The 12,908-nt window shown below is 44.1% G+C and overlaps 1 protein-coding gene across 11 annotated transcripts in view; it reads left to right on the forward strand.

Moving 5' to 3' along the window:
• Positions 1 to 12,908, forward strand: part of Osbpl6 (oxysterol binding protein like 6) — a 199,385-nt gene continuing 186,477 nt past the window's right edge. For 7 of the 11 annotated variants that reach the window (XM_052725739.1, XM_052725743.1, XM_052725746.1 and 4 more), the window contains exon 1: positions 4 to 126. The gene's annotated coding sequence lies outside the window, so the exon portion shown is untranslated. Of the gene's footprint in view, positions 127 to 503; positions 1,041 to 12,908 lie in introns of those variants that run through there. The other 4 variants (XM_052725740.1, XM_052725749.1, XM_052725742.1 and 1 more) reach the window with 4 other exon arrangements.

The raw sequence follows: 12,908 nt of genomic DNA on the forward strand, positions 1-12,908 counted from the left end.
CCGCGCTGGAGACCGCAGCTCGGCGCAGGCGGCGCCGGTCCCTGCGCCTCGGGAGCCTCCGCCAGCCAGCGCGCCCGGCGGATAGCACGGGCCATCTCCCACGGCGACCCACCGCTCGCCCTGCTGGTAAGTGTCTCTCGGGCGCGGGATGGATACCCTGAGCCAGCCGCGCGGCCCCGGGGCATTGTGCGCGTCCGGAGGGCCGAGGACCCTGGCGGTACGCGGGTGGGCAGCCGCAGCCCCAGGCCCGCAAGGCATCGCGCTCCCCAGAGGCTCCCTAGCTGGGTGGCGCGGAAGCAGGGGAGGCCGAGTAGATCCCTGGTGCGGCCACAGTGGGAGGGGGTACCCGTGTCACTGTCCCTGCTCGCCGCCCGCCCTCCCTTCCCGCGGCTGCCGGGGAATCCAGCTTCCTGGTACACGCATCCATCTCCCCCGCCCCCCGTGCGCTGCTCTGCACCCCCTGTGCCCGCACCCCCGGGCCGGCTGGCTGGGAATGGAAGTACGAGCCCGGAGGACTGATGTAATTGTCGGCGGAGAACCGAACCGGTGCGGGTGAGAGCGCCCGCGCCCGCGGGAGCTGACGCCTACGTTGCACCTTTCAGGGAATCCGGGGAGCCGCGGGCAGTGGCCGGGCAAGTTGTGCATCGGGTTTGGTTGTGCGCGTGCACTGCGGACTGCCCTCGCGGGCACTCCTGGCTACCTCCCGGCTGGCGTCCCTGCAGCCCTCCCTGCAGCCTGCGTCCACGCTGGCGGCCCGAGCTACCTTCTCCGGTTCAGATCGGGACAGGGTTTGCATTGCAGTCAGGACGTGCTTCCCCCTGCGTCGAGCTTGGAGCTGCCCGCCCGCAGATCGAGTCGCCGGGGACGCTGGGGGAGGAGGCATGGGAAACCTGGGGAGGAAGCTGCGGAGAACTAATGCCACCCGCAGATTTCTAAAAGCCTCTACTGTGTGTAGACGCACCGCAAGCCACGTTTTAAGCTGCTTTTGAAAGTTATGGCCAGATACTGATTTTGTGACGATTCTGTGATCTACCTGAAAGGTTGGTGAAACTAGAGACCTAAAGCTGGGGGAAGCATTACATAATGGACATAAAGCAAATGACAGAAACTAAGCGGATCCACCGGGTTGCCAAATTATTCCTCGCTTCTGGACAGAAAGTCCTATAAGGCCTTTTTAAAATAAGAAATTCCATTTTGGAGCCATTAGGCAAGATTTCATAAATCATATATTTGATTGCAGTTTCTCCTGATTAACAAAAATAATGTTTTGAGCATCTTTTCTTAAATTAAAAAATTACATATTCATTGATAGTTATGACACAGAGTTAAGAAATGTATTCTTTAAAGGAAATTAAATTTCCCATCCTAAGACTGTTAAACTTTGTTTTCCTCTTTTTTTAGTTTTTGCATATATTTATAGCTATAGATTTCTCTTCCGCACCGCCACCCCCCTTTGAAGCATTTCTACAGTTTTGGAGATTGCGAGTTCACGATGTTGGTATTCCTATCTAGTGATACAGCATTGCAGGTGGAAAGACCAATAATAAATGAATCAGAAGACCTCGCGGTAACTCTGGGAACGAGCAGGTTCCCAAGGTCGAAGGGAAGATGCTGTGTAACTCAGCCATAGTCACCTACAGAGAATGTGCATGCCTCATTGGGCTACAAGGAAGGCCCTGATTGGTGGAATATTATTCCTGTTATTGGCTTCCTGATTTAGCATATTTTACCTAAAAATATTTTTAAGTTAGCAGGATATTTTGAAATTTAAAACCTTTGCTTTTTACCAACTCTTTATTTTATTTTTATTTTTTGGCCAGATTTTCAGTTGCTGTGTTGGTAACTTAATTATACATTCAGTGGGTGGGTTGCTTTTGGGGAGACTTCTGTTTTAAATTGTGATGATTTATCAGTTGTCTCTTGCTTTTAGTGTGTTGTAGTTCAGTTGGACTCTGCAGGACCATGTAATAGATGTTGTCCTGTCTCTACTTTGATTTAACCTCAAATGAATTTTACTCATCTTTCTGTTATTTTTACTCCAGTAAGAAAAAGTCTGTGGAAGATGAAATGTTTTTGGTGAGAGGTCTGTAGTAGTTCTGTAGATGAATACAGATTTATGTAAAATTATAAGTAGACAAAAGTTTCATGTGATCACTCATGAAGTTATGAAGACTAAGGAGATTTCGTTTTATTACAATAGTTGGTTAACTCGGATTCTGTGGTCATTCGGTTGGTAATTCCTCAGCAAGTCCCTACTTTGTTGAAGACACTGGTCTAGATTCGTTGGGAGATATAAAGGATGCTCCTGCGTTCATAAATAAGTTTGTATCTGCTTTAAGAAAGACAAGGTAGAAATTGTTGAAAGAAGAGGGTTTTTTTGGTTTGTTGTTGTTGTTGTTAGTTTATTTGTTTACTGAAAAGGTTAAGTAATATTTACACTTTAAAATCTTGGACAAAAGAGTTTTCTATTATCCCTTTGTTTCTGTTTTTATTTTTATTTTTTTAATTCACTCACCCAACACTGTATCACCATGCTGTATGCAGTAGCTAACTGACTTTCATGGCTGTACAGCACTACATCTCTGCCCTATAATAGTGTTTGTCCGTTCTGCAGCCAGTGGCCACTTTCTCTTGCATTAAAAACATTGCACTACATTTCCTAAAATAAATGTGTAAATATTTCTCCTGGGCAGATACCAAAGGATAGAATTGCTGAGTTGTAGAGTTGTGAGTGTTCGACTTAGTAAATATTGTTATATTCTATTCCAAGATTGTTGTGTTAACTTACCTGGGGAAGCCAGGGAAACAAGCTAACATAAGATAAGTAGCTACAAAAACAAACAACAACAACAAAAACAAACAGAAATAAACCAAAACCAAAAAAAAAAATTGATCCATATTCTGAAATACACTTTTTTTTCCTTTTTTTAAAGCAGTGATGATCATAAAGCTTGGGAGGGACCAACAAGGTTGCTCCGCAGGTTAAGGCCTGTTGCAGATCTGATGACCTGAATTTAACCCCCAGGATCCACAGGGAAGGAAAGAACTGTTCCCGCAGGGTGCCCTTTGACCTCTGCACTCCAGCTGTGGCACACCTGCCTCCAAATCAACAAACAAATAAACAAAATGTTTTTAATAAAAGGGTCCAGTTGTCTTTTAGGAGGATCAGGGAGATAGCCAAAGGCTATCTTACTTAGGTATGGTGGTGAGTTTGTAGATAATCATTATGCTTTGAAAGAGAAAAACAGAGGCTCTTGTAAGAACCAATGAGGCTATTTTAAAATTCTCAGGGAAAAAAAAAAAAGAAAACAAGGTTAGTAGAGCTGTCACACAACAGGCTTCTGTGGCACAAGACCCCGATGTCACTTGAAGGACAAGAAGCTGTCCCTTTGTATAAGCGTGAATTGCCAAGAGTTGGCGAAGGACGTTGGCAGGAAGGATGAGCAGGAAGTGGTCACACTGGGAGGAGGGCTATCAGAACTCAGGAAATGTGTAACCATGGAGGAGGGAGACATTGGCAGTTTTCCAACGGTGAAGTACTCCAGATGTCCAGGGGATGATGGGTAGAAGGTAGGAAGAGAGATTCAAGGCAGGAATCCTGGTTGTCTGAGAGTTGAGAACTCTCTTGGAGAAAATGAAAAAGGGTTAATTTTAAATCACTGAGAAGACAGTCTAGGGCTTGTGATCTTCGAAAAGGAAAAGAGAAAGGAGTCAGAGATATTTGACTAAAGGAACTAGAGAAGGAGGTTTCAGAAGTTGAATACGGAGTTAGTAGATATCAAAATTCTGTATGAACACATGGCCTTGGAGCTCTCAGGAGTGGTGAGGACCCTAAGCTTTGAAAGATGAAACCCCCGATGTATCCAAACAAAAGTGGGCAAGGCAGTGACAGAGCGTTACAGAAGACTCATTTGTATTGTCTGTTTACTGAAGACTCATTTGTATTGTCTGTTTACTGATGTAAATCAAGTAAATAAACTAAGATAGCGTGATGATGTGTCAGCATGGATGGTGACATTGACCCACGGAGTTGAGAGAGCCCTGGGGTTACATGAGAAGGATTAGATGGGAAGGACAAATCATCATGGTATGTGATGTGAGGGTAGGGAACTTCCAGCTCTAAGCTACTGCATACCCGGAGTGGAGATGCCAATAGCCACCTCACAAGGTCACAAATAACATGGTAGCCCAGAGGGACAGGGACCTTTAGGTTTGCTCTCCTACTGTTTCTGATTGGCTGTCGCCAAGCATGCACACATGCATGTATATTTTCTCATTATACCTCCTTGACAAATATACAGACCTCTGAAATTCTGTCATGAGAGAGTTGCTTTGTTCTCCTTTGGAGACAAGGATACCAGCTTTTGATGTGTTCCTTTGTTCTGATTTTGTTTTGACAGGTTCTCCCTATATAGTTCGGGTTGACCTTGAACTAATTATGTGGCCCAAACTGACCTCAGACTCAAGATCCTTCTGCTCCAGCCGGATGAATATTAAGTTTATAGCCATTCCACGTCTGAGCTTTTTACTTATGAGGTTATTTTGGGATACGATATAATGTCATTTTGGCCGCAAGTCACTGTGACAAACACTATAAGCAGAAAGCAACTTAGGGGAGGGAAGAGTTGATTTGGGTGATATTTCTAAGGCACAGTCCATCATGGAGAGAAGCAGAAAACATGGAGAAATGCTGCATGCTAGCTCGCTCACAGGTTTCTGCTCTGCTCCGCTAGCTTTCTTACACAGCCTGGGGCCATCTGTCTACGGATGGTGCTGCCTGCAGTGGGCTGGCCCCTCTTGCATCAATTAATAATCAAGACAGTCTCCCACAGACATAGCCACAGGCCGCTCTGATGTAGATAGTTCCTCAGTTGAGGCGTTTACAAGTTGACAATTAAAGCTAACTAGGACACTTGCCTTTTGATGTTTTTCTCAAATATACGAAGAAAATATTCAGGCAGTAGAAATAGTCATATTTTTGTTGATGCTTGAATGACTCACAGTAAGTTGGCTCGTAGATGTTCAGGCTTAAAGGGATTGAAACTGTCTACACAGGAGGCAGGGCGTTAGCTGGTTTGGTAGAGTGCTTGCCTGCCATGCACACACAGAGTTTGATCTTTAGTGGTGCAAAAAGGCAAAACCAGGTCAAAGGAAACATACAATCAAAAACCATTCTATCAGTGCCTCCCATTTCCCAAGTTAAGAAAAGGAGCCCCCACACTTAACTCCGTGAGGCTCAGCCCTGCATATAATGCTAAGAGATGGTTTGAAAAGTAACTTAATTTTTATGGTGGGGACAAGAAGTAAAGCCTGTTCCTTGGTTAAGGAACTTAAGGGTAGATGGATGAGAAAGTGAGCCAGGACTGAGATTTTTAACCCTTCTTGTGAATATATTCATATATTTATATATTCCCTCTCTCTCTGTCTTTCTCATTTTTTTTCTCTTTTCTGACCAGAAAATGAAAACGTGTGTATGTAGTTTTTAATGTTTACTCTTTTTTTAGATTTATTTATTTTATTTTATGTGTATGAGTGCTTTGCCTGCATACATGTATGTGAACCACAGAAAAAGGCATGGGATCCCCTGAAGCTGGAGTTGTGGATGGTTGTGAGTCGTCATGTGGTTGTTGAGAACCAAACCAGGGCCCTCTGCTAGAGCTGCCAGTGCTCCTAACCACTGAGCCATCTCTCCAACTCCGAGAGCTTGCTTTTTGGACAGCCATAGCCCTATCTCTTGTTCGGTTAGTGGGAGAGCACGGGGGGGGGGGGTGGGGTGGGGGGGTGGGGGGGGGGTGGGGGGGGAGGGGTTAGGTCCTCTTGTGCTGGCTGTTCTGTCTCATTTCCTTGACACCCTCCTCTATGGGAGCGTGCACTGTGGCCAGGAGTGGGACCTTAGCATCTAGGTTTGGCCTTGCCTTTGATCGAGGCACCCTGTCTGTAGCACCTGAGACAGACCTATTCGCCTTTTGAAACCTGTTCAAGCAGGAGGGAGAATTAACACCCATTTTATTTTTAGAGTATTTTTTTTTTCAGAAGTCAAACCAAAAATAAACTTGGCCTCAATTTCCAGCGGTAGATGCTACTTCACATGCCCTACACTAGAGATAAGTCTTATTTACCTGTTTACATTGTGGTGCTGGGGATAGCACCCTGGACCTTGTATGTTAGGTAAATGCTCTACCACTGAGCTACATCCTCAGCTCCTTCTTCTACATTTGAAGAAGCTACTTGGGTGCTTTAATACATAACACATTGTTATCCTGGGTAATAAATATATCAGCTACCTAAGTATCTAAAAGAACATTAAAGTAAACATATTTCATTGTGTGTTATTTCTGGAGTTGAAGTTGAGAGCCTGAATTTATTTTAAATTATGATCATATTTTGGCTTTCTGTTTATCTATAGCAGCTAGACAAGCTTTTGCATATTCTCACCCCATCAGGCAGCACAACTGAGCAGTGTTTACTGTATAATTTCCCAAGAATAGAAAGGGTAGCACAGTTTGAATGGCATGTGGATTGTGAAAAGACATTAAAACATTCTTTTTGATTCCAGTAAGTTTACAGTTGAGACAAGAGCTACAGAGTGAAGTGAGCGAGCAAGAGAGTGAGAAAGATTGAGTGAGAGAGTGAGAGAGAGTGAGAGAGAGCAGTCTGCAAGGTAGGCCAAGCAAATGTGGGGCTCATGTAAAAGTCCCCTAGGAACACAGGGGAGGTGGACAGTGTTGACTCCAAGAGAAGCAGGTAATGAAGTGGAAGGTCAGCAGAAGGGGGATGGAGGTGCTGTGACCTCATGTGTCTTTCAGAATGTGCCAACAGAGGGAATGAAAGTATGGCCCTCAGAAGCTATGAAGATCAGGTATTTTGGAAACCACCTGACTCTCTATTAAAATAAAATCTTTAAATATCGTGGAGACTGTAAAAGAACTAAGATTAAAAAAGAAAGATGTAGCTTCATGTGAGGGATGTTCACACATGTAACAGGCAGGAGATAAAATTTACCACGTCGGAGACTGTTCACAGCCTTCCTAATGTCCGAAGAGCTGCCATGTATCCAGGAGAGAAAATGACCGATAACCTAATAGGAGAGAGCAAAGGAAATGAGCAAACCATTCATTTCACAGAAAATTAATTAGAAGTGGCACTTATGATAAATACAAAATCATGCTTTCTTCATTAGAGAAATTTGAGCTTACGTTACTTGATTTCTTGTATCAGCAAAAATCATATTACATTATGGTGGCAAGACTTCCAGAAACCGCTGAGCATCATGCATTGCGGTTAGGTGAACAAGATGGCCGGCTCAGCATCCATGGATAGCATCACTTGGCAGTGTCTGCCCAAGTTAAAAGTGTACTCTGTGGACCTCAAGGCTCTATCAATATACTTGGCAGGATGACTTTTCATAGAAATTTATTACACCCTTGATTAAGGAAAATTGTATACGAAGTTATTTTCCTTATCTGGTTAAGCTGGGTGGTGGTAGCGCATGCGTCTAGTCCCAGCACTTGGGAGACAGAGGCAGGCAGAACTCTGTGAGTTCAAGGCCAGCTTGGTCTACAAACCTGGTTTCAGATAGCCAGGGCTCTGTTACATTGACAGAAAAACTAAATCAACCAAACAAACAAAAAAAACTGGTTAAATAAATTGGGAGCAGAAACAAAATTGGATAGCTCTGAAAGCAAGCCCACCTGACACAGTGCTGTTCCGCAAAGATCTCTATGCTGGAATAAGAACAAACCAAGGCACAGATTGGAAGATGACTACTCGTGTTAAATATGAACTCATGTGCACCTTGTCTTGTAACTGTAAGACTGTTCCATAAAAAACTGAAAGCTACAATTGCCTCTTGGAAGGAAAACTATGGGGCTGAGGTGAATATGGAGGGACACATTTTCTTCCTGGGTATCCTATTCTTCCTTTTAGATGATTAAGTACAAGAATTTATTGTTTTTCAATTGAAAAAAGATTCTAGTGGACCGTTCATGCTGATCAGTTTTGTTGAATAGGGATTCTTTGTGACTTGGGGATCAGTCTCTTGCTGGAAGCACATACTTATTTCTGTAAACAGTCACTGTAACTACTACCCTGACAGGTTAGAGTTCAGCACAGAAGGGCACAGGAGCACTTGTCCTTTGGAACAGTTCATCTTGGTTCTCCATGGTTACTCTGCTGTCGTCATCGTTTTCCTAGGAAGCTGGTCTCACCAGAGAGAGACCGGCAGAACACTGAGTATGACCCAGAGGTGAATGGGAATTAAGGAAAAATGTGGAAGTCAGTGATGGTAGATTCCTGGGGCTGGGTGAGTGCCTAGAGTGCGCTAGCAGTTGCTATCCCAGCTCGATTCTAGGCAGCCATAGTAGAAACAGAGGAGAGCATGACTCTGGGTCCCAGTCTTGATCTCCTGTTGTCCCCGACGTTTCCTCTGGTGTCCAGGAATCTGCAGGTTTTAAATTGCCTTTGGTTCTGGGATTCATTTCTGGCCATCACTGATCTGCCCCCAACTCTCTCCATCTCTTGAAATATCCGTTCCTTGGAATGTTCTTGTATTACTACTGCCTGAGTCTTTGCTGGGTTCGGCTCTCCCATAGACGTGTGCTTAAGAGGGATTGTGTCATCGCACCTTTGAGCCCGAACCCTCAAAGAGTGCCAGCTGTCAGGGGAAGGCCTAGCACGGAGAGAAACAGCAGAGTAGTGCAAGAGTTCTTGGTAGACTGATGGTTGTAGAGGAGTAGCCATATGCTGGCAGGAATCTCGTTAGCAATAATAGGAATAGTTAGGAGTGACTTATACTGAAGAAATGGGAAAGAAAGCGTGGAGTTGATCAGAGCCCCCACGCTGAAAAAGTAAGTCCCAAAAAGAAATAAAACACTCTGGTCATGAAGTTAGAATTAACTGTGCATCCAAATAGATTGAGTACACGGTATACATTTCTCTGCTCTGTGGAAGTGGTATGTGTGTACGTGCGTATTTCTGTTCTTTTCATACAAGTTTATTTGGAAATGAGCGGGGGTTAGGGGTGGGGGGCATCCATCAGGCTGGGACAGCATGCAGGGGAAGCCTTGGGCATTAAAGCTGGGCAACTTGGGAAGCAAGAGAGGATAGAGGTGAGCGGGAAAGGCCAGAGAAGTGCCTGTCACAGAGGAGAGGCCATCGCAGTGACCCCAGAAGGCTTACTCTTGTGAAAGACGTGTGGAAGAAGCTGAAGGACTTCTATTTACCTTTCCAGGGCTGTGGAACTTTCAGGATGTGTGCGGTTCTTAGCGACTGCATCTGGCCCAACTGTTTCCTAGTGGGATTTTGAGAGCAGCTTTCCTGTAACTACATTTTGTTAAGAGATGTTCTAGTGTGTGTTGAACACAGGTGAGCGTGGTGCCGGGCTAACTGCATGGGCTTTGCTGTTCCTTCAGCTTTCTTCCAGCACATTCCTCTGGGAAGATAGGCTTTCTCTTCAGGAAGTTTTGTCAGGATATACCCTTCTCAGCAAATCAGTGTGTATTTGACAGGAAGAGCCCTGGAATGAGCATCGTGGATACCCAAGTCCTGTTCCCAGCTTACATTCGCAAAGCAACCAAGCCTGGGTCAATGATATCTCGAGTCCTGTTTCCTTGTATGAGAAATGAGCAGGAAGTAGAGTGCCTTTCATAGACAGGAAGTCAAAATATTAAGCACCGCCTAAGCTATTAATTTTACATTTACACAAGATGCATATAACCCAAAGATGCAAAGCTACTTTTTGTTGTTGGTATTAGTGACAGAGGCTTATGAAGCCTAGGCTGGCCTCCAATTCACCGTGTAGCCAAAGATGGTCTTAAACTCCTTCCTGCCTCTGCCTCCTGAGTGTTGGAGTTACAGAGGTGCACCACCATGCTTGGCTACATTTTTTCCCCCTGTAGTGTTGCTCATTGATTATGGATGTGAGATGAAACCTCTTCCTCCTGGTGCTGCAGAACTTAGAAAGGACATGGAAATCAAATATAAATTACAATTTCATTACACTCGGTGGTTTTTCTTAAATTTCTTAATATCTTTTCTCCTATGGTTCTTTGCAAATTAGTTTGTCATTACAGAAAAATCTAAGCTGAAAATTTCCAATTCCTGCTGTGTTTGGGGTCACTTCCAAGGTGATGAGCTGTACCCAGGCCGCTTCTGAGGATGGTGCCCAGGCTGTCTGTCTGTCTGTCTGTTTCCTGGGCCATTCTGTACCCAACCTGCCTTAGACCCCCTCTACTTCCAGCAGTGCCTCTCCCATCCTTCACAAGCCCAGGTGCTGTCCCTGTTCTTCCCTACGCCCTCTGCCTTCCTGTCCTTTGTGCTCTTCTGGTTCAAACTTTGTTTTGAAAATTGGGTAATGTTTTGAAAGTCCAGAAGCTGTCTCTTGGCTTTATTTGTGTTGCTATTTTATTTCTTGGCACGCTAGGGATTGAACCCAGGGCCATGCATGTGCTAGGCAACCACTGTACCACTGAGCCATGCCCTTTACCCCTGTGGGTTTTGTTTTGTTTTGGGGAAACAGAGTCCTGCTATATAGCTCAGACTGGCTTTAGACTTGGAATTCTCTTGCCTGAGTCCCTGTCCTAAAGCTGACATTACAAGTGTGTGTCATTGCCTCCTGATCTGATTTGCTCCATTTGCTTTTAAAAACCTTTTTTTTTTTAGAAAGTAGTTAATTAATTAACTAATTGGTGTTGGTGATTGAACGAGGGCCTCAGGTATGCTAAGCACATGGTCTACCAGTGAGTTATATCCTAAGCCCCTCTTGAACTTTAGAGTGATACAAGTCCATTGTACAAAAATGTAAAAAGCACAAAAAAGTGTATTTTCTAGTCTCTTGTATTGCCACTTCTAATGAGTACTTAAAAACTGAGTATAACCTTCAGGGTTTTTTGTTTTTTTTTTTCTTCCAAATTGTTTTCATTACTCAGCAGTGTTTTTAATTTTAAGGACTTAAGGACATACCCTTTTTTCTCTGGTGCAGTGGTACTTCACAGCAGAACAAGGAAGAAAGTGCAGTCGGTAAACACACCTGTCCTTCACTCACACGTGCCATCAACACTTGCACTTCTGCTGAGTGTTGGTTCCAATCAGTGGCCCTCACAAACACGTCATTATCCAAAGTCCATGGCTGGCGTGCAGGGTCAGTCTTCTTAGTGTACATCAGTTGCCTTGTGCAGCTGTATAAGGACAGGTATTTACCACTGTGGGAGGGGACAAGATGATTGTGTTGCTGTAGGTGGAGTTTTTCTGTGTCCTGGCATTTGCTCCCAAATAACTGCGCGGATTTATTATTCATTGTAAATGCTCAGCCTACAGCTTAGGCTTGTCTCCAGCCAGCTCTTACAACTTAAATTAACCCATTTCTGTTCATCTATGTGCTGCCCCAAGGCTCGTTTACCTCATCTATGAACTTCCCATGTCACATCTAGCTTGCAACTCCTCTTCTTCTTCTCCCCAGCATTCTCTCTACCCCGAACATCCTGCCAAGCCACCGGCCAACCAGCCTTTTGTTAACAATGAGAGCAACACTTCTTCTCAGTGTATAGAAGGTCAAAGCACATTACCCTAGAGATCTGTGCTGTCCCTAGTTTGTGTCTCCATGCCAACCTGTACCAACTCCTTATATTCCTACTGCCTATAGAGCTAAACATAATTGTTTTTGGAGTTTTGTTCTTGGTGTTTTATTTACTTAAATTTTTATTAGTGTGCATTGATTTACACATAGTGATAGGCCTAGTGAAGACATTTTTGTTCATGGACATCACACTTTGACCATATTCACGCTCTTATACTTTCTTTCCCCCCCTTCCCTTGTGCCATTCCCTCCTTTCCCCCCAAAAGTCCCTCTTCTAATTTTAGGTCACATGCACAGACACACACACACACACACACACACACACACACACACACACACACATGAACACTCACACCTGCATATATACACAATGGTTTCTATATAGCAATATTTGTGTATTTGTCTTTCTGGATCTGGCTTATCTTGCTTGCTTTTATGCTCTCCAGACACATTGATTGTCGTTTGGACCTCCCTTAGGCTGGGTAAACCTCCATGGTGTATGCACATTTCTCTGTCCATTCATCTTAGGCTGGGTAAACCTCCATGGTGTATGCACATTTCTCTGTCCATTCATCTTAGGCTGGGTAAACCTCCATGGTGTATGCACATTTCTCTGTCCATTCATCTGGTAGTGATCACTAAGACTGATTTCAGAGCTTGGCTGTTGTGAGTAGTGTGACAAAAAAAAAAAAAGAAAGAAAGAAAAATGTGGATGTGCAGGTGTCTCCATGGCATGCTGACTTAGTTTCTTTGGGTGTGTTGGCCAGGAGTGATATCATATGGTAGTTCTATATTTACTTGTTTTGAGGAACCATATGCTAGCCAAAATCTAAAAAAAAAATTTAAAAAAATGTGTGTGTAGTATATGGGTGTGTACAGGTTTTTGTGTGGGGGCTGAACATGCATGTGTATGCACATGTGGAGGTTGGAGCCAGCTTTGATATGTGTGTTGGGATCTGAACTCAGGTCCTCATACTTGCGTGACAGACCCTTTACTGACTGAGCCATCCACCCAATCCAGCTAATCATAGTTTTTATTTTTTGGTTTCTTAAGAGAGGGTCTCACTATGTTGTAAACAAACATCTCCTGTCTCAACTGCCCAGTTCCAAATAAATATACAGAGGCTTATATTACTTATAAATTCTCATCCAATAACTCAGGCTTGTTATTAGCGAACTCTTAAATTTAAATTAACCCATAATTTTTTCTCAGTATGGCATGCCCACCTTGCTTTTCTGTGTTTGCAGGTGACTCTCTTACTCTGCCCTTCCTCTTCCCAGAATTCTCCTAGTCTGGCTCTCGTGCTCAATCTCTTCCTGCCCAGCTGTTGGCCAA

Source organism: Peromyscus californicus, unplaced genomic scaffold, assembly GCF_007827085.1.
Source record: "Peromyscus californicus insignis strain IS unplaced genomic scaffold, ASM782708v3 Scaffold_7__1_contigs__length_154581171, whole genome shotgun sequence".
NCBI classification, from domain to species: domain Eukaryota; kingdom Metazoa; phylum Chordata; class Mammalia; order Rodentia; family Cricetidae; genus Peromyscus; species Peromyscus californicus.